A 27,282-nucleotide genomic window follows, 5' to 3' on the forward strand; every position below is an offset into this window, starting at 1 on the left:
CCTGACATCTCTTCTTCACATATACAGAGCTTTCTAAACACTGACATGTCTCTTCTTCACAAGTACAGAGCTCCCCAAACCCTGACATGTCTCTTCTTCACATGTACAGAGCTTTCTAAACACTGACATGTCTCTTCTTCACAAGTACAGAGCTTCCCAAACCCTGACATATTTTATTCACATGTACAGAGCTTTCCAAACCTTGTCATGTCTCTTCTTCACATGTACAGAGCTTTCCAAACACTGACATGTCTCTTCTTCACATGTACAGAGCTTTCCAAACACTGACATGTCTCTTCTTCACATGTACAGAGCTTTCCTAACATTGACATATCTTTTCTTCACATAATAAGTACAGAGCTTTCCAAATGCTGACATCACTTCTTTATGTGTACAGAGTTTTCCAAACCCTGACATGTCTCTTCTTCCTGTGTACAGAGCTCTCCAAATGTTGACATGTCTATTCTTCATGTGTACAGAGCTCTCTGAACCTCGCAGACGTCTTCTTCACGTGTACAGAGCTTCCCAAGCCACACAGCAGACAAGCAGAGGTTTCTTTAGAGGAAATAGCAGTCAATAGATTTGGTAACCTTCAGGGGAAAAATGTCAGAGCATACTTGTAATTTACGGTTATTTTACATTACTTTTTTAAAATCTAAAAATGATTATAGATGACTCATGTCTGTAGGGTCCCCTTCCAGGACCCTTGTCTACGACAAATATTGCTGCAAAAAAAACAAATATATTCCTAAATATCTTGGAATTATATGGGTCTCGCTACTCCACCTAAGGCGCCTGCAGATGGCTCTTCGCATTGCTTTCTAATTCCTTCTTTCTCTTCCCAAAATCAATACCGTCTTCCTCCCTCCCCCTCACAATGAGTCCCTGTCTCAAAGAGATTACAATCTAATTGTGTGCTCGGTGCACAGTGACTTGCCGAAGCTAAGGCTTTGGTCCCGCTGCGGCCGGCAGCGCGCGCGGCTGCGGACCACCAGCTGCTTGCCTCTGTTCTTGAGGTCCCCGCTGGCTCCTTCAGGCGTGGCTGACTGAGTGCTGTGACGCGTCAGCCAGCCGTAGCTACAAGGAGCCTGTGATTTCGGCGAGTGCCGCGTCACGTGGCATGCAAGGGAACCAATCACGGATTGGATCCCAGCAGCCAATCCGATTTCCCCCTCCCCCTGCTCCGATCCCCCCCGTTCCATTCACCCCCTGCTCCGATTTCCCCCCTCTGCTCCAATCCCCCTTCCGATTCCCCTCCTGCTCTGATCCCCCTTCGATTCACCCCCCCGTGTGTATTTGTGTGTGTGTGAGTGTCTGTGAGTGTGTGAGCGCCTGTGAGCCTGTGTGTGTGTGAGAGTGCCTGTGTGTGTGTGAGCGCCTGTGAGCCTGTGTGTGGGAGAGTGCCTGTGTGTGTGTGAGAGTGCCGAGGGGCGGAGGGGGCGGAGGGTGCCATGGGGCCGAGGGTGCTGAGGGGGTCGAGGGGCGGCTGCAGTGCTGCGCTGTGGGGCGGTCCCACCCCCTCACGTCATGGCCGCGCCCTCCCACCCATTTTGGCCACGCCCCCCCGCGCCGGAAAAAAATTCACTGCAGACCGCAGATCGCGGTGCAGTGAATTGCAGGCGCCGCCGGCAAGCAAGGCGGCCGTGCGGGCGCGTGCAGCGGGGCCTTAGTCTAACAAGGAGGTGACATTGAGATTTAAACCAAGGTCACACACTCAAGGCAAGTGACATTACCAGTGAGCTAAAATAATGTCATGTTCATGCTCTCATTTCATCGGTATAACATGATAGAACAATTAGTCATTCCCTGCACTTTACATCGTCTATGTTGATCCAGCAATTCAATGTGCTCTGATTTCACATGTAAATTTCATTATCTGCTTCACTGCAAGTCCCAAGGCCAAAGCATTGTCCATGTGTCTCTGCACCAGTTGGTCATGAAGTGTGAAGATAATGTCCAGTGCATTCAGAGGCTTGTGCAAATATCATGAAATGTTGCGTGTTGGCTATTGATGTCAAACAGGATTTTTATACACTATACCAGTGTTTTGCAACCTTTTTTTTTGTTAAGGAACCCTGAAGAAGTAATGAGGAACCCCCAACCATCTCCAATAGCGTGCCTGTGATCGCATTGTAAATTATTCTGTATTTGATACAGTTTTCAAATGACCAGTAAATTGTAGAGAACCCTCTAAGAATGCCTGGGGAACCCTGGTTGAAAAACACTGCACTATACCCATACATATGTTTAACTTCTCTGCAACACATTACTTGGTATCATGTATAGCTTATAAGAATTGTGGTACCAAAATGTGCTGGGATACTGTAGAAAGGGGCAGTCCTATATAAAAGATCTTTTAACAAATTATCAGTGTAACCCTTTTTTTTTAGAAAGATTCAGTAACATTTAATTATCACTATTTTAATTCATATTTAAAATGTTTATATTATCTTTGAGTCAGTGTAATTTTATCTGGTAATGATTGCTCTTCTTGTTTATCTCTTTGGCCACTGATGGCAGAATGATTTAGTTTTATTAGCTACAAGAGAAAAAAGGTCTTCGTCAAATATGTACCCATATAAAAAAACATTAGTCTTATCTCAAGAGGTAACGATCATAAAAGCCCTCCGGGGGCATTTAGTTACTAATGAGACATACAAACAAATAACTTCAATTACTTGTCTGGTTTGTTTAAAAATGCTGTTCATAACCTTCATTTAACCTATTAAACATGTCTCTTATTTCTGCGCTTTAGTCCTAGTAAATGTAAAAAGGGTAAAGGCTGCGCTCCACAAATAAGGTAAGATAAAGCATACAGTTTACCGGTGCTGCTGGTTCAAGGAAGTACCTGCCAGGAAAATCCAAAGTTAACTTAGGAAAAAAGGGATCCAGCGCTCCACGGGTTTCTAAATAAAGAAAATGTATTTATGTGCCACACAACGTTTCGACCAACAGGTCTAGTCACTTGGGAAAGACCTGTTGGTCGAAACGTTGTGTGGCACATAAATAAATTTTCTTTATTTAGAAATCCGTGGAGCGCTGGATCCCTTTTTTCCTTAGTCCTAGTAAAGACTGATGCCTTAGGGCTGTTATATACAGGATGCGCCGTTGCGGCCGCGCATTCCTATGCGAACGCGCGTGCACGTGACGCATGCTTTTCCTGTATATAGTGCCGGGAGCTGCAGGTAAGTGTATATGTGTGTGTATGTGTGTGTATATGTTGTGTGAGTGAAATTAAGTCTTAAGTAAGATTTTTTTAAATAAAAAAAAAAAAAGTTTAATAATTTTTTTTTATTTGTGCAATTATTTACCCCTCCCCCACACACACACATCCATACATACATGCATATACACATACATGCATACATACACACATACACGTATCCATGCATACACGCATACACACATACACACATACATGCATACACGCATACATGCATACACGCATACACGCATACACACATACACACATACACACATACATACATACACGCATACACGCATACACACATACACACATACACACATACATACATACACGCATACACACATACACACATACACACTAATACATACATTTGAGCGCAGGCGCAGGAATTTCTTCATCTTCGCCGCTGTCTGTCGGCTCCCCGCTCCCTGCCGTGCGCGCGCGCGCCCCTCGTATAGAAAGGCTGACTGACGTCAGCCAACTAAAAATCCGTGCGCGCGCACGGCACTATAGAACGTGCCTAAAACATGTTACTGACATTAGTACACTTTGGATCTAGGAGGACTGACCCCTTAAACATGTCACTGCCATTAGTACACTTTGGTCCTACGGGGGGAGGGGACTGACCTTTAACTGGATGTGTGACTTAAATGGACTCAAGAGATCACTTCATCTCCCATTGACTTGACCTTGGACATAAGACTTCGGTCTCTAGTCCTACTTACTACTTCACACTTAAGGGTCTCACACAGCAAGAGGTCAATCTCACAGTGCCAAGAGACCCTGATACACAGCCCTAAACCGTGCCCCTAACATCATAGTCTGTGCTTCGGCGCCACAGGGCAGGCACTCAACTTCTTTAACCTAGTCCCTGAACACCACTGACCCTGACATCATGGACCCTGCCCTGGCATCAAAGACCCTGCCCACAGTGTCACTGACCACACCCCTCAACATCATTGATCTCCCTCCTCTCCCAACGTCAATGGTTTGAGGAATTCCCTGCTCTGGAGCTGAGGATGGGTGTCACGCAACTGTCATGCATGTGTGAGGCCCATTCTCATGTCCTGGAGTGGGTGACCCTTTGACCCTTGACAGCTCTTTTAACCACCTTTTTAGTGCCTTTGTGACTCACAGTGAAACTGCTGTATCATAAGTGAGAGTGTTGTATCATGAGTGAGTGTTGTATCATGAGTGAGAGCATTGTATATTGAATGCTGAATAATGAATGAGACTGCTGTATAATAAATCAAACTACTGTATAGTGAGTGAGGGCTATATAATGAGTGAGATTGTTGTATAATGAGTGAGACTGCAATATAGTGTGTAACTGCCTCCCAGTGAGTTAGAGTGCTGTATAGTGAGTGCTGTATAATAAGTTAGACTGCTCTATAATGAGCAAGACTGCTGAATAATGAGTGAGACTATCTCCGTGAGTGAAAGTTCTGTATGAGTGAGTGCTGTATCATGAGTTAGACAGCTGTATGAGCAAGTGATGTATAGTCAGTGCTGTACAGTGAGTGAGTGTGCTGTATAATGAGTGAGATTGCTGTAGAATGAGTGAGACTGCAATATAATGAGCGAGACTGCCTCTCAGTGAGTGTGAGAGCTGTATAATGTAAAATAAAGGAGTTCTGTATGAGTGAGTGCTATATAATAAGTGACAGCTGTATAATGTGTATAGCGAGTGAGAGTGCTGTATAATGAGTGAGACTTCTGAACAGTGGGAGTGCTGTATAGCAGGGGTGCGCAAATTTCCTGCGCTGTGCTCCCCCTGCCTGCTCTCCCCCTGTGTCGCATCCCCCCCTTACCTCTAATGCGTCGTCAAATTACGCTACAGGGTCATGTGACGTCACGGCGTCATTTCACAAATTACCATGGCAACACAGCATCAAATGGTGCCACAGGTCATATGACGTCACATCACATGACCCGAGGTGTCATTTGTTGCTGCGTTGCCATGGAGACGGAAGCATGGTAAGTGAGTTACAGAGGCCTCGTGTTCTCAGCGCGGGGCCTCTGTAACCGCCGCGCCCCCCAACAAAGTCTCGCGCCCCCCACTTTGCACACACCTGCTGTATAGTGAGTGATTGTGCTGTGTAATGTAAGTGCTGTATAGTGAAGTGTGTGTATGTGTGTATGTCTTTATTTATATAGCGCCATTAATGTACATAGCGCTTCACAGCATTAATACACGTGACAATCATATAAATAACAAGTAATACAAATAACACAATGGGAAGAAGTGCTTCAGACATAAAAGTGACACTTAGAAAAAGGAGTCCCTGTTCCGAAGAGCTTACAATCTAATATGTACAGTAGGAGGGCGTTCTGGTAAGTGTGTCTGCAAGGGCCAAGGTTTATGCATGAGGTGTAAAGTATCAGCTACTCATACAGTATGCTTCGTTAAGCAGGTGTGTTTTAAGGTGGGTCTTAAAGTTCTGTATAATAAATAATTGATGCATGAGTGGATGCTGTCAAATGAGTGTGACTGCTGCATAATGCGTGAGAATGCTGTATAGTGAGTGAGACTGATTTGTAATGCATGAGGGTCCTGTATAGTGAGTGAGGGTGCTTCATAATGTGAGAGGGTGCTGTTTAGTGAGTGAGAATGACTCCCAGTGAGGGACACTGGTGTATAATATAAGACTGTATAATGAATGAGACTGCCTCCCACTGTGTGAGAATGCTGTAAAATGTATAATTAGTGAGTGCTGTATAATGGGCGAGACTAGTGTAGAATGAGTGATGTATATTGAGAGAGGCTGCTGTATAATGAGTGATCCTGCCTTCCAGTGAGTGAAACGGCTGAATAATGTATAATGATTTAGTTATGTATGAGTGAGTGCTGTATAATGAGTGTGACAACTATTTAATGTGTGAGTGCTGTACAGTGAATGAGAGTGCTTTATAATGAGTGTGACAACTATTTAATGAGTGTTCTAAAGTGAGTGAGAGTGCTGTATAATGAGTGAGTGCTGTACAATGAGTGAGAGTGCTGGATAATGAGTGAGTGCTGTACAGTGAGTGAGCGTGCTGTATAATGAGTGAGTGCTGTATAATGAGTGAGTGTTGGATAGTGAGTGTGCATTCTGTATAGTGAATGCCATATAATGAGTGAGACTGTTGTATAATGAGTGAGTGTGCTTTATAGTGAGTGAGAATGCGGTATAATGAGTGAGTGCTGTATAGTGAGTGAGAATGCAGTATAATGAGTGAGTGCTCCCAGTGCCTGTGTTAGATGCAAAGGTCAGTAGGTGGCAGCACTGAGCAGCCGCAGCCCCAGACTCTCCCCCCCCATTCCCCCCACCCGACCCGCAGTGACGTATCCATCACCAAGGCAACGCCGCGACCTCACCGTGCCTCTCCAATGTCTTCCCTCTCCAACTACGCATGCGCCACCCGTCACCACACAAAACATGAACAAGAAACTGCGCGCATGCGTACCCTCTCCACCCACTCTCCTTGTACTTGCGCGCCCGCCCGCCCGCGTGACGCACTTTTTTTTTTTTTTTTCCCGCGCTTCTCCATCGCTCGCGCCACCCCCTCCCCTCTCCCTTCCCGCCCGTTTCCACAGCGACGCCTACACGTCACCGCCAGCGGAGAAAGGGCACGCAACACAGCCTCCACCAGAGGGCGCCCGACCCCCGGACACAGCGGCGCCGCCATTCCGGTGACGAACGGACCGCCAGATGGCGGCTTAGGATTACTGCTCCCCCTCTCCCGAGGCGCGGCCTCCTCCGGTATATTATTAAATATATATATTTTATTTATTTTTTTTAGCCCCCCCTATCACACAAAAAATAATATGAATAATCAATAATAATAATAAAAAAGGGCTAGGCCGACATTACCGCGCCCGCGCACCCGGGTTATTTAACCCCTCCGGCGGCCATTGTGCACCTCCCAAGTTTTGTAGATAATTTTTTTTATATATATATATATATATGTTTTTATTTTTGTTGGCGGCGGACGGAGCCGGGATGTCCCGATGAGGTGAGGGGGGGAAGGCGGGTTGTGTTGATATGAAGGGGGCCCGGGGATGTTACCGGGAGGGGAGGGGGTCTTTACACCGTGTGACCCCGGGGGGGGGGGGGAGGAGGAGGAGGCCCTGAATAAAGATGGAGGATACTGGGGTGGGGATGTTTTATCTGTTATGTCGCGTCTCTCTTCTCCCCCCCCCCCCCCATTGTGTGTGGGGGGTGTAGGTACCCTTCTAATGGGGCATGTGTGTTTTGCTCTGTTGATGTATGTGAGGTTGCTGGAGTGTTAGCTCCTTGGGTCAGGGACCCTTTTTGTATGTGTAAAGTTTGCCATGTTAATTAAGTGGCTGTGTCTTGGTTTGTCTGCTTTTATATACACACATTGTGTATATAGAACGTGTGTATGTGTGTGTGTATATATAGTCCTTTTTTTTTTTAAATATACGTGTGTGTGTGTATAAAATGTATATATTCATCTTAACCCTTTCACTGCCCAGGGGGTCTGCGACACATTGCAAAGCAATGTTGGCGCAAGATTATACACACGCGTGTATATAAATCTAAAAAAATTATGATATAAATAAACATTTGCGTATATGTGTGTGTGTATATATATATATATATATATGTGTGTTTATATCGTATTTTTGTTAGATTTATATACACGCGTGTATAATCTTGCGCCAACATTGCTTTGCAATGTGTTCAAGACCCCCCCCCGGGCAGTGAAAGGGTTAAGATGACTGACGCTACCAGCGAGGCCATCGGACATGGAAATGAGGGGGGGTTCCAGGTTATGTGAACAGACAGGGTGGTGGTTGTTGTATTTATAAATGTGTGTTGTTTCTTTGTAAGGGAAACATTCCCCCCCCCCCCCCCCCTTAAACAAACAGGTGTTTGACAAGACGGGCGGATAAAAACAGATTGAGCATTAATATAAAGATTGCTGCCATAATTGCCCCATAAGATGTGTAAGTGTCCATAAGACACGTGTGAAAAAATCTCTAGTATAGTCCTTGTTGTTAAAATGTTACATGAGATGCCGGTGGTTCCGGAGGGGTCAGGTTTGGCCTGCTCGAGTCCGGCACATATTTTGATGCAAAAGGACTTGCAAAGTGGCGCACGGCTTTGGTATAGTCAATAATCTCTTCGGGGCACAGGAAGAGACTCCTTTCTGCCCATGTTACATTTGTCTTGGTGCCCTTATCCCATCTCTATTATATTCTCTGTATTGTAATTATAGCGTCATTTTTGCGTAACATTAAGAAGCGCTGCATACCTGGTGTGTGATATAGAAATATACCTTTCAGTCCTATACAGGCATACCCCGTATTAACGTACGCAATGGGTCCAGAGCATATATGTAAAGCGAAAATTTACTTAAAGTGAAGCACTACCTTTTTTCCCCTTGTCGATGCATGTACTGTACTGCAATCGTCATATACGTGCATAACTGATGTAAATAACGCATTTGTAACAGACTCTTTAGTCTCCCCGCTTGTGCACAGCTCCGGTACAGGCAGGGAGCCGGTATTGCTGTTCAGGACATGCTGACAGGCGCATGTGTGAACTGCCGTTTGCCTATTGGGCGATATGTCCTTACTCGCGAGTGTCCTTAAACCGGGGTATGCCTGTAATATGTGCCGTGTGTAACTCGTGTGGACACTAAACAGGTTTACGCATACAGGTCAAAATTGCAGCACAGAATCTTGAAACTTTGACGCAATTTTTTCCCCCCCCCTGTAGCGGTTAATGTAAAAATAGCACTTCATGTTACTAATTCCATGCTACCAAAGCATGCATTTTCAGCCAAAAACAAGAACTTTAATGAGAATTTTTTGCCTGTAAACGGCAGATTCGGATAATATGTAGAATAAGACCTTCAGGAGTGAATTCTGTGTGGTGGTGTTTTTTTTTTTTTTTTGGAATTGGACTTTCCAGAAAACTTCAGTGGGGATTTTTATTCAAACGGCTGCTTCGTTACAATATAGCATAAGACCCTTCATGTCTCAACACAAGGTTAATGGTTTATTATTATTAAAAAAAAAAATCCCCCACAAACCTTTACTGTTTTTTCCAATGGTGCTCAAAAGCGCTTCACAATTACGTTACTGTAGGAAAACATTTGAAATTCTAACATAAATCAAACACAAAACTATAGGCTGTTAAAAAATTCAAAACGTGAATGGGAAGTTTGGTATTAAGTGTGTGATTACTGATGCGTTGATCAAATACCTGGGTAAACACCTTCAAGGTTGTTTTTTTATTTTTTTTTATTCCAATACTATTAAACTGTGTGTGGGCCTAACTTTTCTTTTGCTCAAATTAAAAAAATGTTGTTCTCGTATAAATAGCAAAGCAGGGCTACAACCCGTGGCTGGTCGAAGAGTGAAGCTTTATTTATTTTGTTGTGGAACAGTCTGACTCTCTGTCCAAATAACCTGGCCACTTCAGATATGACACGCCTGCTTTTTGGCTTGGTGTTGATTTGCGTTTAATTTGTTGGCTATTCTGTTTCAATGACACTTTAACAAAAAAAAATGTAGGCAAGGGGGGATTTTGGGACCTTCACCCAAAAAAGTGCCATGTGTGGGATAAAATCGTCCCTGCTCAGTGCGGAGCTGGTTGTCTTGTTTCTGCCTCTCCCTGTAGTATGTTGGGGCTTTTGTTTAAATTTGTGACAGGAAAAATAAAGATGTGCAGTATCCTAGCAATCCTCTTAGGTTTCAGTGTGTAGAATTCGTCATTTGGGCCTAAATTTGAGACTCTTGAACATAACATTGTCTCTAAATTAAAAAGGTAACAATTTGAAGGGGGTTACATAAGTGAGCGTCCAATTTAATGCAGCAAAAAAAATATTTTATTGTGCAAGACTGCGCTTAAATAATACAAAGTGATCGGTTATCTATGTGTCTTTATAATCTATATTTGCAACTTTGCACCCCATGCCAAAATGAGGTGGTATTGATTGGCCACACTTGCGGAACCCTGGGGTGAGGTATATTGTCCTTGTAGATGTTTTAAAATGTTTGTTGACAGAGGGCACACTGGGCACCGTTCCCTAAAATGTTTTTGGAGCTGCATTTATATTCGCTTCTTTTTGCACTGATTATTGTCACTAATTTAAAAAAAAAAAAAAAAAACACACACACTCACTTCCTCTGTGGAGCCCTGTTTACGTTATTTCTTTCAGGTTTTAAAATATATGCAGTGTTAAATGCATTTCATTGAGACCTGCATGGCTGACTTTATTTGAGGATATGCACGTACAGGATATACATAGTAGGTGCATTAATTAAAATGTTAAACTTGAGATGAAGCAATGTTGGTTTTTGTTTGAGATACTATCGCACTGCTTCCTGATTTCCATCTTTACAACTTTGCTGATTGTTTACTGAATCTAAGAATGGTAAATTGTGTGTCTGCTGATCTAGACGTCATTTGAAGCGTCATCTTATTGGATGTTTAAAAAAAGTGTTATCAAGTTGCTGTGTTAAACAGCCTTTATCAATTGCTGTTGTTTAATCAAATGCCAATATTACGTCCTGGCTGCGAATCTGCTGCACTGCTTCTGGTACTGTACGATCATTTATAGTTTCTGGACAGAAGTCCATGAATTTTGTATTGATAGACAATAAAGCTGAAATATGCATTCACCTCCAGTTAAGCTATTTTCAGAATTATCCAAGATAATGATTCAGACCAAACAACGGATAAACATTATTACATTTATAGCGATAATATCTATAGTTGCCAAAAAGACAATTCTACAGTAATGGATCAGCAACCCACCACCAGGATTGTGTATAGTAAATATAAAGTGAATGTTCTTTTTTTGAGAGATATGGAGGAAACAGTTAAAATAGACCATTGGATAACTTTTTCAAATACAGTGATCTACATTATTAATTGCCAAAGAATACAAAACCACTAATAGTAGTTCTTGTATAGCGCTGCTAGTTTTACTTAGCAATTTACAGACACATTTTGTAGACAGTCTCTGCCCTGTGGAGCTTACAATCTATTTTTTGGTGCTTGAGGCACAGGAAGATCTAGTGACTTGCCCAAGGTCACAAGGAGCAGACACCGGGAATTGAACCAGGTTCCCCTGCTTCAAACTCAGTGCCAGTCAGTGTCTTTACTCACTGAGCCGCTCCTTCTTTCAATAGTCGGAGCAAGGCAGTGTTAGTAATGTATTGATTATTTATTAAGCGCCAACATATTCCATGGCGTGGTACAGAGTTATGTAGACCACATAGGCAGAATTTCATACCAAATATGGACAAGCAAGCAGATACAAAATGTAATGAGGGCCCTGCTTCTGAGATTTTACAATCTAGAGGGAATAAGGGGCAATGTTGTAACAAAGGTAGTGGCAGTTAATTGTTAGGCCGCGCTTATAGCGACATTGCCCGAAAACAAATGCATTGCCGCCGCGTGCGCTTATAGTAAGTGCGACGGCGACGTGATTTTTGGAAGCCCTGAACCAATCAATGGCCTTGTCGCCCGCGCTGCCGCAACGCGAAATACAACTTTCGCTGACGGTCGCCGGCATTATACATGCGGCATTAGACTGTATGTCCAGCCACGTAGCTGATCCCATTGAGGTGTGGTGGTGTTGAGTGGAATTTGGTCCAGCTGCGCAGGTAGTCCCCATTTAGGTTGGATGGGATAGGGGGATAATGCGCAAGCCAGATATGATTCCTTTAAAAAAAAAAAAAAAAAAAATTAGTTTTCGTGGAGGTTTTTAAATATCGCAAAGCTGGGGGAGAGTGTCTGGTGGTGGTAGGGAATTCCAGAGAGAGTGCAGTGCGGGACGAGGTAGTAAGCCAGGAGGAGTGGCGGATGTCATGGGCAGAATGTAAGGAGCATCCAGGGATATATTTGGGGATGAGGGGAATGAAGGGGAGGGGAAGGGTGAGCGTAGCATTGTTGAGAGATTTGCAAGTCCGATCTAGGATTTAATTTTTTTTTTTCTAGAGCGGTGTTTTTCAACAGGGGTTCTCTAGGAACCCTTGGGTTTCCCGGGCATCCTAAATTGTTCTGCGCAGTTTTCGGGTAATTTGAAAATTGTACCAAATACAGAAGAATTTACCATGTGTCCGATCTCACACACTAAGACAGTTGGGCTTCTGCAGAATTTCACAATATAATTATAGGTTTCTTTAACAAAACTGTTAAACCACTGTTCTAGATTATATGGGAAGGCAGTTTAGGGATTTGTAGAGTGGAGCTGTGAGGTTGACAGCATTTTGGATGGATTGGAGTTAGGACAGGCAGATGAGGGGAATGCCATCTACAGTAGGAGAAAGTTGCAGTTGTCAAGTCGGGTAAAAATACAGATGTTTATCTGAGGTACTTCATTCTCTGTAGTGTAGTCTAGGGAGCCAGGGGTATACTGTTTTTAATAATAAAAAAACATGCAAAGAACAACATTCGAGAACATGTTCTGTTTGATGTACAATTTACTTGCATGTTATGCATTCCAGGACATTTGGCTGCAACCAAACGACTGCGACCACGTTCCCACTGGTAACTCACCAGTGGGACATGTCGCCGCTTCACATTTTGCTGCAGGCACATTGCTGCTTTTTTGCATTTCTTCATGGGCATCTTTAAATGTCCAGCCACCGCTATGGTGCCATTTGTGACCGCGCCCTATAAGTGGGACACTCTGCACATCCAAAAGACCCCACTAGCACCGACAATGTTTTGATTAATTTATTAACGACTTTTAATAATCTTCTAGTTTCTTGAGCTCTCCGGCACCCCCCCCCCCCTTGTCGCAATAAAATGTCTCTCTCTCTATATCTATCATACAAACAAACACAAAAAAAAACTATGAATTATTTATTAAAAAAATGTTGTTGGCACTGGTGGGATCCGGCGGGTGCGCTCAGTGTCCTACTTCAGCGGGCCCTTTGAAAAATGGCATTCACAGCAGGACATTTTAAAGATTGCGGAGAAATGTAAAGAAGCGGGAAGGTGCCATGTAGCGAAATGTGAGGCAGTGAGTTTTATCATCTGCGTTTTAGGCGCGTCTAAAGGGCCACTGCCAAATTGTTCCATTCCGGTAGTTCTGTATTGTTTAATTACGTTCAACAAAAAAGGTTTCTTCTGGCAAGGAAATGTAGCAGAATGACTAATATAACACAATGTATTACTTCCTGGTAAAACATTTTTATAAATAAATAATATTCTGCTCGCTATTTCATTGTTTTGATCTAGAAGTGAGACATGCTACAAGTAAACATTATGTTTACGTAAACTCACTTTGTCCATAGTGTGTATTTACTCATTTTCTGTGTGCATGTATTTCTATGTTGCGTCATAATATCCTGGAGAGGATTCTTTCAGTCCAACTGTTGTTTAATCACATGGAATGAAATATGTATATTTTTAGTTGCTGCATAAGGCCTCGGGCATGGTGCCTCAGGCCGCGCTGATCCGTGCTCCTGCTCTGCCTCGCCTGCTGAAACTGGAGCATTTGTGTGTCCTGGCAGGCGAGGCAGTGAGCGCGCTTTGGGGGCGGGGCTAGTCCCTCGCTCCCATTGGATGTGAGCGGTCACGCGACCGCTCCTCCGTTCCCCTGAGCGGCAAATTTTAAACTTGCTCGTCTGCTCAAAATATCTGAGCCTCCGCACGCGTGCGGAAACGGCTGCTAAAGCCGCGCTGATGACAGATGAAGGGGGTAAGTGCATTTGCTCAGCGCGGCTCATCACAGCCTTCTCTACTATGTCCCAGGCCTAAGGCCTCGGTCCCGCTGCGCTCGTTGGCGCGGGCGGCGGGTCGCGAGTTCCCCACCAGCAGGGGAATCCTCGCGAGCCGGTCCCCCCTGGCTGCACAGAGCACTACACGCTGTAGCGCGTCAGCCGCTGGAGACACCAGAGAATGGTGTTTCCTAGCGTTGACGCGTGACGTGTGTGGCTGTGAGCCAATGGGGAGGGGAGGCTTCGGGAGGAGGAGAGGCTTCGGGGAGCGGGGAGGAGTGTGGAGTGAAAGCAGGTGAGTGCCTTTCTCTGTGTGTGTGTCTGAGTGCGTGCCTGTCTGTGTGTGTATGTGTCTGAGTGCGTGAGTGCCTGTCTGTGTGTGTGTGTGCCCGAGTGCCTGCCTCTGTCTGTGTGTGTGTGTGTGTGTGTGTGTGTGTGTGTGTATGAGTGCGTGAGTGCCTGCCTGTGTGTGCGCGCGTGTGTGTGCATGAGTGTCTGCCTGTGTGTGTGTGTGTGCGCGTGTATGAATGAGTGCCTGCGTGTGTGTGTTTAAACTTACCTTCCAGCTCCAGCCCGAGTCCGTGGAGGGAGGGGGGGGAGAGTAGCGGGTCCCTCCGCTCAAGCCACGCCCCCCCTCCCTGTCAAACCGCCCACCTCCCGATCAAACCTCCCACCTCCCGCCCACCTCCCGCTCCGGCTCCCGCTCCCTACAGACCGCAGATCGCGGTCTGTGTATCTCAGCGCACCGCCTGTCAGCAGCGCAGGTGCGCTGACTCTGGGAGCGGGGCCTTAGCCTAAGACATTAATCTTGATACCGTTACAAAGCCTCCACATGCATGTGACTTGACTGAGCTCTAATTTAAATGTACAATTCCTCTTAATTCTCCCCCCCCCCCCCCAATTATTTTAACCAAAAAAAAAAAAACTTTAAACAAATGTTTTACTGAAATCAAATATTTGCCAGTTTTGGGCTTTTTAGATAAAAATAACATTTTTTATACCTGGGCCTCTGTAGTGGGGAGTTTGTTGAACTATTCAAACGGAAGTCCAACAAGGGTAGTACATTGGTATAAATATGGCATCAAAACATCAATAAGTACGAGATTGGTAATAATGGAGTTGAACAAGACTTGTAGTGAGTGAAACGGTAGGCAGGCAGACGACTAGACTGTTTTCATCAAGTTAAAGCTTTTAGTAAAAAAAGGTAACTTTTTTTTTTTTTGTGTGTGTTTTTTTTTTTTTATGTATTGTAGCCAAAATACAGAGCAGTTCTAATAGTGGTAAAAAATTAGGCATTTCTATAATTAAGTGCTGCAATGAAGTTGGTTCCTGGTATATTTGAATGGAGTGTTACTTGAAAAAAAAGCCTGTTATGATTTGGTGTGTAGTCCAATAATAAAGCGTTTTTATTTGCAGATACAATATACTAATTTTCTCAGCACTCATATTTGCCAAAAAAATGTTCCTGTCACAAACTGTTATAGGATTCAATTTTGCATAATGTCTACAGCTTCTAATGTCAGAATCTTTCTGACCTGTTAAAAAAAAAAAATGATTTTATTAAATCTGTTATGCAAAATCCCGGCAAAAAATGTTTCTATTAAATCTGTTATGCATTATCCCGGCAATAACAATTCACAAGCTAAGCCATTCAACAGTGTACTCAAGTTAATTTTCATTGCTAAACGAACAGATATAAATATTCACCTTGTTACCAATTATTATGTTCCAGCATGGTAGCCAGATGTTTAAGTTGTAAATGTGAGATCAACAGCAGCCTTAAGCGATTTATATTGTTGTGGGCAGTCACCAGTATTTTAAATGATCTGCTGTTTTTGTTAGGCTTGGTGTCCAGTGATTCACCAAGGCATATATAGCAGAAGTGCCATTATGCCAAAAAGATGGACGAAGCTAGAGAATGCTTCCAAATGTTACCCCCACCTGTATTGTAGAATAAGAATAGTTATTCAGCATTCGTCCAGGCTGGAGTAGGGAAATAAATATTTCCACAATAAAAGATATTAAGAAATATCTATTTTACCGTTGTTATAAAAAAACAAACAAAAAAACACAAAAGCGATTAGTTTCATTTAATTTTTTTATAATTAAGCTTCATTCAAAATAAATGTCTTGAATGTTTACTATAAAATTAGACTGTTACTCAGTCGCTCCTGTCAGATTTGGATGAAGAGAGGTGGGGTGAAGGGATTAGATGAGATCCTCGGATGGAGGGGTGCAGTGGAGAAGGGGTTTGAACAAATCTTAGAGATCCTCAGGGGCAGGGATAAGATGGTGCGGTGAAGGGGTTAGAAGCGGCAGTAGGGGTGCTGTGGTTTTATGGGGGGTGGAGTTGTACTGCAAGCCTGTTGACATTGTTGCATTCTTTGCGGAAGTATGGAACCCATGTCTCCCTTTTCTTCCAAACAAAATAGATCTTCTAAGGCTTGAGTTGCCGAAGAAATAAGAATCGCACAATGCTTTTAAGAGACTTGTACAGAGCCATCTATTTCAAAACAGTGTTTCTAAAATATTGTCTCCCATGGCTGATTGATTATAGGGGGAAAAAAAGAAACTATATTGAAGTATTTCTATTTTATTATCACAGTAAGTCATATTGACATACTGTACCTTGTCCTCACTCCCTTTGATTCTCAGCACTAATGTACTTTTATTTATTTTTTATTTCACAATGAGCGTTATTACAATAATGAACGTCGATTCGGGTATTTGTTAACATAGTTAAAAACATCCAATGTCCTTTGTCTACATACACATTTGTTGGAGTGAATGAAAACTAAAAAACATGCATTGACGCATCTTGCTAGATGCAAGTTGTGCATACTGGTCTTTTAACAAAGGAATCTGGATGCCCAGGCGTAATGGGGACTGGGTTGATTCGGTAACATATTACTTTGCCCATAGACTTCCTTGTAAAGGGAGTTTTTGGTGGGGACATTCCAAAAACTTATGGTGGAGAAATATCTCTGAGCACTTAGAGCAGGATGCAATTTCTCTCCAGAAGGACTTGGAGGGACTGGAAACTTGGGCAGGCAAATGGCAGGTGAGGTTTAATACAGATAAATGTAAAATTATGCATTAGGAAAGCAACAATAAACAGGCGACTTACAAATGAAATGGGGATAAATTAGGAGAATCTTTTGGGAAGGATTTTGGAGTGCGCGTAGACAGCAGGCTTAGCAATAGTGCCCCAAGTCATGCAGTAGCTGCGAAGGCAAACAAGATCTTATCTTTTATTAAACGGGCAATGGTTGGGAGGGAAGTAAACATAATTATGCCCCTTTTTATAAAGCATTGGTAACACCACACCATGAAATATAGAGTACAATTTTGGACACCACTCCTTAGAAAATACATTATGGAAATAGAGAGTGCAGAGAAGAGCCACCAAATTAATAAAGGGGATGGACAATCTAATTTGAGGAGAGGCTAGCCAAATTAGATTTATTTACTTAGAAAAGAGGCTTCTAGGAGTTATATGATGGCTATATACAAATATATTCGGGGACAATACAATGAGCTTTCAAAAGAACTATTCATCCCAAGGGCAGTACACATGACAAGGGGTCATCCCTTAAGGTTGGAGGAAAGGAGATTTCATCAGCAACAAAGGAAAGGGTTCTTTACAGTAAGGGCAGTTAAAATGTGGAATTCATTACCCATGGATACTGAAATGGCAGATGCAATAGATTTGTTCAAAAAAGGGTTGAATATCTTTTCGGAAAGGTATACAGGGATATACCAAATAAGTAAATATGGGAAGGATGTGATTCAGGGAGTAATCCAATTGCCAATTCTTAGTCGAGAAGGAATTTATTTTTCCCCTTATGAGATATCATTGGATGATACGTCACTGGGGTTTTTGTTTGCCTTCCTCTAGATCAATATACTATAAGAGCAAAATAATATGATGGCCCTGCTCAAAACCACTACTTGTCAAAACCAGTGTGCTGCCTAGGAGATATAAGCATTCAAAACAGTACAAAGAAGTACCACAGAAAAAGCCTCCCAAATTGCGGCGCACTACTGTATGTGTTTAATGAAATGATATAAAACTTAACATTTACTTAGAAACCCTCTAAAATAAGACCGCTTATGTGTAAGCAAAATAAATTCTAAAAAAACAGTACTAGGTGTTGACTGTATATACCTGTCTGGATATGTTTACAGGAAAAGAAACATCTCAAAAAAGGACCATATAGTTATAGACAAAGTTGTCATTATGTTGTCAGTATGTAGACAAGAAAAAATGAGCAGGGTATAAGTGTTCCTGGACACCCGGTGTTTAGATAAATTATCAAACAGCCTTAGTTCTTAATCGCCCATTAGTGCTTCAGATTCATGGTCAACAGTTTCTTTTCCTGTAAACATATCCAGAAAGGTATATACAGTCAACACCTAGTACTGTTGCAACGCCTGTTACCATGGAGATGTGACGTCAAATGACGCTGCAGGTCACGTGACGTCACATGACACGCAGAGTCAATTGACGCTTCATTGAATGTAAGGGGCGGCGCGATCGAGCAGGCGGGAAGGGGGGTGCAGCACAACAAGTTTGTGCACCCCTGGTGTAGACTATTCTTTTGTCACTACTCGGTTTGTTTCATTTTTTTTTATATATTTGCAAAGTAATAAACAGAAATGAAGGTTCAAATTTTTACAATTTACAAAATCAATCAATTAAGTAATGGACCTTCTGTTCTCTCCCCCCCCCCCCCCCCCCACCTTAACTGAAAATTCTTAGGTACTAATTTAATTGGCCACAGCAGTTGTGATAAAGCTAAGACTGGCTTTGAGCGCTTTTTATGGTGATGCATGAATACATTTTAGAATCTTAATAGAGAATCATGGCCTGTGTTGCTGCCCACATTCATACCACTTAGAAATGTAATATCAAGAAATAAAGCCCACAGTGAACACATGGTTTAAATTGATTTTGAGCTTTCAGCATATGAATTAATGCGCAAGCTTCAAATATTTGGATGGCATGTACTAACATTTTATTATCCAATTATCTACACCAACCTTTATTGAAGGCATAGCAAGCAAGTAAACATTCTAATTTGCTACAACTGTTTAATGTTCTCATCGGCTTTTCATTCTTGAATGTGCAGTTCAACTTGGGATCAACATGGACTAATGACCATGTAATATGATTTTTGTATTCCCTTAATTTAGTCTTTTAGGATAGGGCAGGGTTCTAGGTGCCTTAAGTGGCCAGTATCCCGAACTCCCATCACATGGTTACAAAGTCGCTGTGATGACAAATGTAAGAAAAGGGCTTTTTTTTTTTTTTTTTATTATTATTTTTTATAACCGATTCATCACTTTGTACACGTTCTCCCCTTGAAAACGTGCAATAAGCAGAAGATAAAAGGGAGATTGTTTCACCCATAGTCAAATTCTGAGTACTTGAGGATCTTCTTATACGAAAATGACTACATATTAATAGAGTTGTCATTATTCCGACTATATGTATTAAAGCTGCAGTTCAGTCTTTTTTTTTTTTATTTATTTTTTTACTTCAATAGTTTCATGTGGGCAATCTCTAATTACCTAAAGAACTGCACAGCTGCCGGTCAATTCGTTCTCCGTCTATTGATCGGCAAAGTTTGGCGACATCTTTAAATATGGGGAATGTAAATCGTTGCTATAGGAACAAGCATGCTTGTTAAAATAGAATACAAGAAAATTGGTCTTTCAAAGTTGTTGTTTTTTTAAACAGAAAATGCTAAAAGTATTTTTTCTTACTACAGAACTGATTTATTTAAAAAAAAACACACATGAAGGATATTGCCTGAACTGCAGCTTTAAATATCAGAACAAGTATCCAGGGCTAGAGAGTAGAAGATGACATCAATGGTACATTATACATTTGGATGTTGTTAGAGAGGGCAATGGATAAAAGCCTCTCCTTGCATAACCTGTTATATAAATATAAAGAAATGCAAATATCACAACCATAATAGCATGAATATCACAACAAATGTATCCATATATGTAGAAACAGAGGATGCCATCTCATTTGTAAGATCGGCATTAATGGTCAATTAATAAAAAAAACAACCATGTACCAAATCTCCCAGTAATGAATACAAACTAAAGTCATATAGTAAATAATGAATAATAAAACATAATTTTGATCATAGTAAAGCCTAAAAATGACATTAATTCATATTATTTGACAGGGCAAGGTAGCTATATCCTACATTAATCCTAATTTGACACATACTTAGACATATTTTGAATATATTTGATAGCACATTTGTTGATTATACTAGCCTTATTCTCTGAAAATAGAGTAAATGTCCAAATATTGGTATAAACTTAGTTTTTGGTTGATCCTGTTAGAGTTTTAAATGAACCAAGGTATGAGAACTTCTGTGTAAGTGAATGTAATATTAACCATGGTCTGATTAAAACATCAAAAATAAGTCTAAAGGTCATGTCACATATGAGAGCAAACTCACATCTATGTGTTGGACGATTTTTATACTTGACATATTAGAGTAATCGCCACTCACCCAAGTCTATATGACCAATATATCAGATGAGGTGGTCTTGTTATTTCAGAAAATGTTTCCGTTCCCAATCCAAATTCATGCCCTTGGGCGCCAATGTCCCAAGGGCATAAATCCAATGCATCTCCCTGCAATTGAGGGCCTCTCTATCCCCTCCCCTAATGTTGGTGTGCACATGTTCTATCGCACTAAATGAAAATGTACTTCGTGATCCTTGAACAGTTGATGAAATGGCGTGCCAAAGGGAATCTTTCATCCCGATTTCTGATGCTTCTTAGGCTGGGGCCATAAAGGGGGTAGCAGGGCTGAGGCGCGCTGACGCTGAGGCTCGCCTGCTGAAATCTGCGCGATTTCATGCCCATGCAGCGGGCGCGATCAGAGGCGAGGGGAGACTGAGGGAGGCGGGGCAGTGACGTCGCTGGGCCAATTGCCCGCGACGCACCAACGGCGCCGACGGCGCCGTGACGTTGACGCTGCTCCGCGCTGATTGGATTTTTTCAGCCGACAGCGCTCTGAAAAACAGCTTGGCTGTCGGCTGAAAAATCCAGCGCCTCAGCACGCCTGCGGACGCTCGCGTGAGCCCCCTGTCAAGGCATCATCATTGAGGATGCAGGGGCTCAGCGCGGAGCGTCCGCACAGCTCAGCGCGGCCTGTCCTTCTATGGACTCGGCCTTACATGTGTTAGACCCAATCCTTTCACAGCTGTGCTCCGCTTTTATCCTCCGGATTGTTTTTATCTGGCATTATGGACTAGCTTTGACCATCTGAATGTAGAAGACCTTGTGCAAACAGTCCAAGGGTTGCGTACCTTACCTGTGAGTTTGACCCAGCCACAACACACTCTCGTGGGCCGTGTTACTGTAATCGCCCAGTGTGTGCCAAAATAGTCATATGCTCTTTGTAGATGGGGATCTTTCCAGAACTGCTGAAGGAAGCAGTCGTAAGATCTCTTCTAAAGAAAAAAAAAAGCCTTAATTTGACCCAGATTGCATTCCTTTCCTATGGAAGATTTATTGAGATACTGTTGGCAACCCAACCGGAAACTCGTCACTCAAACAATGATATTTATGACCCATTCCAGTTAGGATTCAGAAGATGGCATAGAACTGAAATGGCTCTAGTTCATGTCCTAAATGATCTGGTGGCGGGAGACAGATGTGACTGTTCAATCTTGGTACTCTCTCTCTCAGCAGCATTTGATACCATGAATCATAAGATTTTAATGGAGCACCTGAAGGATTTCCTTGAACTGGGTGGCACAGTTGTCAGCTGGTTCAGATCTTCTTTTCACTGGCAGGCCAGAGTATTTTCAGGAGTATGGCCCTGTCGTGGAGTGCCACAGGGTTCTAGCTTATTTCATGTTTGTCACAGGGTACATGCTGCCACTGGGGACAGATGGCATGGCCTGGGTTATCACTACTATGTAGATAACTTAACTCTACTTGTCCATTGCACCTGGTACTAAGGACCTATTATCAGTTATCAATAGATGTTTATCTGGGCTCATACAGTGGATCAGACGGAAGTGCTCATGGTGGATGTTCACTAACAAGACTGCAGCTAGGTTAACCAACTGGCCTTAAGTTTTGGGGTTCCGAGTTACTAAACTCTGTCCGTGAGAGTTATCTTGGTGTTGTCCTTGACTGTGACTTGACCCTTAAATATCAGGTGTCAGCTGTGATCACATCTTCGTTCTTCCACTCAAAGAACATAGCCAGGATTAAGCACTTGATACCGATTTCCCTAAACTTTATGGATTTTGTGTCCTCGCATCAGGATTATTACAATGAACTCTATCTGGGTCTTCCAGAAAAAGAGCTGGTGCAGAATGCTGTGGCCAAGTTGTTAAATAGCCAGTTCTTGTAACATAACACCTGTTCTACGTTCTCTGCACTGGCTGCCTATAAAATGACAAAATGACATTTATTTAAGATTTGGCTTGTTGATATTCAAAGCACTACATTACCAGTGTCCCGCTAATCTGAAAGAGCTTCTAGGTCTCTACACTCCCATTCGCTCAGTTCGATCTGCAGGTGAAGAACTCCTCTAACAGTTGCCAGAATCTCCATGCCTTCCCTTGGGGCCCTAGCTTTTAACCGCGCTGCTCCCACTCTGTCTGCCTTGTACAGTTAGAGAGGCGCCCCCCCTCTGTAAATGTTATAAATACAGGCTCAAGACCTACCTGCTTACCCAGGCATTTAATTAATGAACCATAATCTGTCCTGAATTAAATAGCTACAGTAATGGTCCTTCCTGTATTGTATCTTTCCTTGTGTTTTGGTCTCTTATGACCTTAATTGTGTTCTTCTTTTTGTAATTGAAGTACTGTCCCGTTGAGAGAAAAGCGATATGTAAAAGTTATTACTATGAATATATATTTAACAGGTGCCCTACGTTAACCGGCTGTCTGTTTTGCATCAGTGGCTAGAGCACTGTCAGTTATACAGGAAGATAGAGACGACTAAACTATTTTAATCTATAGAAATGACCCAGAGGGCAGTTTATTTTCATATGTGATGCCTTTAAAGATGATTCAATCCGCCTTGCCGCAAAAGCCATGTCTTGAACCATAACAACTAGAAGGGCTCTATGGTCTGCAGATTTTTTTTATTTTTTATTTATTTTTTAAGGTAACTTATGCATTTTGCCCTTTTGAAGGGGAATTTTTGTCTGGAGAAGTACTGGATAAAATTAACAGTAAAACTTCTGGTGGTAAGGCTAGATCCCTTCCTCCTATACAGAATGTAGTGTTTTTGGTTTGGACTTGACCAACCCTACTGAAGACAAGGCGGTTACAGATTATCCCTTATTTATTTTTGGTGTCTCTAGAGGGCAGTGAAGGTTGGCAGGCCCAGTTGACTGAAATAACACAATTTGGAGGAAGGATTTTCAACTACCTGGAAGAATGGGGCTTCACTACAAGAAACCTAGGTTTTGGAAACAATCACAGGCTGGTTCTCTAGAACCATTTTTTTCCCCCACAGAATCCACTGCTCCCAAGGATTCAACCGAATTACAAGCCTTAAGAGAAATTATCTATCCATTTATTGCTGAAAGTATTTCCAATGGTGCCATGATGTCCATTAAACAAGGGGATTTCTTCCAAGGCTATTCCTAGTACAGAAGGCTTCTGGCAACTATAGAGCCTTTTTAGATCTGAGAAGGGTAAACCATTTTCTCTGGAAAAAGGGTCTTTCAAGGTGATGTCCCTTCGAACTATATTCGTGCCATTCAACCGAGAGATTTCCATGACCGTCATAGATTTTAAGAATGCGTACCTTCACATCCCTATCGCAAAATCTCACCAAAAATTCCCCCGGTTTCATGTTTTGGGCACCCTTTTTCACAATGAAGCTCTTCTTTTTGGTTTAGCAACAGCTGCAAGGACATTCACCAAGGTCCTGATCATTGTTGCAAGCCTCATGGAGGAATCATGGTGTGGCGATACTTCGACAATATGCTGATCAAAGCATGTTCTGGTCAATAGGTTTAATATCACACACAAGTAGTTCTGGTGGAATTGCTAAATCACAAATGCCTCATAAATCGGGAGAAAATCTGGCTTATTCAAACACCAGCAATATTATCTCTGCGTGGCCATACCTTCCACAGACAAAGTGGTCACGCTAATAGTCAACAGGTTACGTAAGGAAGCTGTCACGTCCTACAGCTCCAGACTCTATGAGAACGTTGGGTCTCATCACTTCGATAATGCAATTTCACAGAGGGTCTTCCAAAACCATTTTCTAAAGACCAGGGTCCTTCCCAAACTATAAAGTTGTCCGTAGAGGCAATGAAATCACTTTGTGACTGGAAAACAAACTTAACTTGAGCGAAGGATGTTCATTTGACTATCTGTGTAGCACAGTTCAATTGATCAAAACTGACTCTAAGCATTTTGGGAGCAACAATACAAAACGGATGCAATTTTTCAAAGAACTGTAATTGTTCTATTAGATTATGTAAATGGGGCTATAAACCTAATGTACTTTAATAATGCTGTTTGCTTTGCAGGTGTTTTCTTATAAATCTGCTGTATTATAGAACATTTTACATTCATGATAAAGCAAATGTATGTATCTTTTATATCTGCGGTGCGCAAACTGGGGGGCGTGAGATTGTGCGCGGGGTTTACAGAGGCCCTGCGTGCGCTTCCCGAAGGTACTTAAATGAAGTGTCGGGGAAACGGTGAAGGCCTCTCTAAACGGCACTTACCTTGCTTCTGTAGACGCGTCGCCATGGCAATGCGGTCTCGTGACGCCCCGTTGCCGGAGGCAAGGTAAGAGTCGTTTGGGGTACTTTATGGCCACTTGGCAACCTTAATCTGGTGGCCATTACTCTTTGAGATAAAACACACTATACTTAATACACAATTATACATGTACATAAACCATAAATTAGGAACCTGCACTATTGTCCTTGATACTAGTCCCTGTGCTCATTTTATTGCCAGCACTGTTGGAGCGCTTGTCAAAATGGCATGTAGTCACGTTGCAGGCCTGTTGAGGGTGATGTGTGTTATACAAATGGGTAGTCAATAGTTGCAGGGAAGGCTGTCTGGATGTCTGTTATCCCATTGCGCTTTCACTGCCTTGCAAGTATCAGGATGTCTCTTCCTCTGGTGGCCTCTTCTATTCTGTCTCTGTTTCTGCTCTCACTTTCTCTGTCCTTGGCTAGCAGTCATACTATCCTCTTTCACCTCTTGAGTGTCGAGCTGCTTCTCCGACGTGTGGGTTCTGCCGAGTCTGCACAGTCATCTGCCGTAATTTCCCTTTGTAAATCAGTTTCCCTAATGGGATTGAATTGGTGGATCTAGTTCTTGATATATGGCAGAGATGATACCTTTTTGGTATGTCCGTGACCTACACAGATTTTCAGAAATTGTATAATGCAGGAACTTACCTGAATAGGCCAGTTGTTTAATCCGTTGTTTAACCTGTGTGTAAATCTACCGTATACGTTTCAGATCGGTCTAAATTTTAACGTTTTAGAAATTACCCCAGATCTGGGATCAAATCTCTACATCAGTGTTTTCCAACCTTTTTTGTTTGGAGGAACCCTTGAAGTATTTCGAAAAATCTCAGGGAACCCTTATCTGGCTGACACATATTAGGTTCGACAGGGGTCAGTCACAACATTTCACACCTCACGAGCCACCTCTATTGCCCACCCTCTACCCATGTATTTCTCTCCCATCCATCTCACTAACTCTCCCCCCTCCCGCCTCGCATGTATTTATTTATCCCTTGCGTCTCACTCTTAGTCCCTTTTTTCTCACTCCCTCCCTCCTGCTCCCTCTCTTCTCTCACTCGCCCCTACCTTCAGTCAATTACCCCACTCTCTCTCAATCCACCCTACAAAATACATACCAAAAAAAACACCCATGGGGGGGTCTGTGGTCCATAGGAGGAACCCCCTGAGACTGCTTCAAGGAGCCCCAACCCTGGTTGGGAATCACTGCTCTATACATCCCACACCCCAACTTCTTTTTCGTATCTCAAATGTTTTGTGGGTATACCTTGGGCAAAGTCTTGATTCCCCTATAGTGGGTTAGTTTTGGTGGAGAGGAGTTTATATTTTGTATTGGCTTTGACATATATTTGATGTAAATATCCTAGTTTGGCCGAGTTACAGCCTCTTGTCTCTATTTTTTTTTTTTGTGTGTGTCTATAGCCATGCCAGGAGTGACGTTGGGCTGGCTAAGTGTGGTCCCATGTCTGCCAATTTGTGTATATGTGGAGCAAAGTGCTACATAACGGTGTTTTAAGGTGGGCTGGTAGTATTTTTTTGAGATCTGGAACTGCCTGCCCTCCCCCATCTTTTGGTGCTAAGTGTACTGAACTTGCAACCCGTGGAACTTTAAAAAAAACCTTTAACCGTGCACTACAGTACTTAACCTCCTGATTTGTAATAATGCCACAAAAAGATATCTGGTGTGGACTTGTGTACCTAAGTCCTTCCCCCAGACAGGGGGATCCTTGAGTAAACAAAAGAAAAAAACAGAACAGCACAAACCGTATCAATATAAAGATAATTTAAAACAAGTTAAAAGCAGATAAAGCTCACTTGCATGTGAGAATCATAAGAATGAACACTGCAGGGCACGGGTGCAAAGACTTCAAATGGGAAAAAGTCCTTAGCTGGTAGTAGAGGACGAACCTGACCAACTCTCCCGGTCGGTATTGGGGTCGTGTGATCAGTCCCACGGTCTGGGTAATTTTGCGAGCTTCATCCAGCTTCAGTACATCAACACGTGTGCTACTTGTGTTCTTGTTTGTAGCTCACTTCCGCATTCGGAGTATACTGTGGGAACTGATGTCACCGCGCTCTGCTGGGCACTGCCACAGTTAACCATATGCATTTCGTTTGTAAGGGCTTCGTATGGGGATAGTTTCTTTCTCTCCTCTAATCTACCCCTAATGCTAACAAGTTGAATGATTTGTCAAATGACATACAAACGATATTTGGACTAAATTCAGTCGCATTACACACCAAAGTCAAGCAGCTTCAAAAAGTGCATAGAAAAGTGGATTTGTTGTCATGATAGAATATATTTAGAAAAAAATGGAGCTAGACAATAATCAATTGATGATAAAGTCAATTAATCGACCAAGACCTTGAAGCAGCAGTCCAAGCTGCTGTTTATTTTTATTTTTTTCCCCATCTTTAATATGTGCATAATACAATACACACAATGATGAGTAATTAGCTAAGTTGCCTATCGATCCGTTCTCCGGTGATCAATCGGTGAAGATTCGGCTCGTGGGTTCACTGAATGGCAGCAAAAGAGGGCCAAAGATGCGAAGTTCTGTGGGGAAGATCATATTATCAGGCAGTCATTA

The 27,282-nt window shown here is 42.6% G+C and overlaps 1 protein-coding gene across 2 annotated transcripts in view; it reads left to right on the forward strand.

Annotated features, from left to right (window-relative positions):
* The first annotated feature begins 6,773 nt into the window (after nt 1-6,773).
* STAG1 (STAG1 cohesin complex component) overlaps nt 6,774-27,282 on the forward strand; it is a 144,186-nt gene continuing 123,677 nt past the window's right edge. The window contains exon 1 of one of the 2 annotated variants that reach the window (XM_075570324.1): nt 6,774-7,204. The gene's annotated coding sequence lies outside the window, so the exon portion shown is untranslated. The remainder of the gene's footprint in view (nt 7,205-27,282) is intronic. The other variant, XM_075570325.1, reaches the window with a different exon arrangement.

The sequence above is a fragment of the Ascaphus truei genome, chromosome 14, assembly GCF_040206685.1.
Source record: "Ascaphus truei isolate aAscTru1 chromosome 14, aAscTru1.hap1, whole genome shotgun sequence".
Classification (NCBI taxonomy): Eukaryota; Metazoa; Chordata; class Amphibia; order Anura; family Ascaphidae; genus Ascaphus; species Ascaphus truei.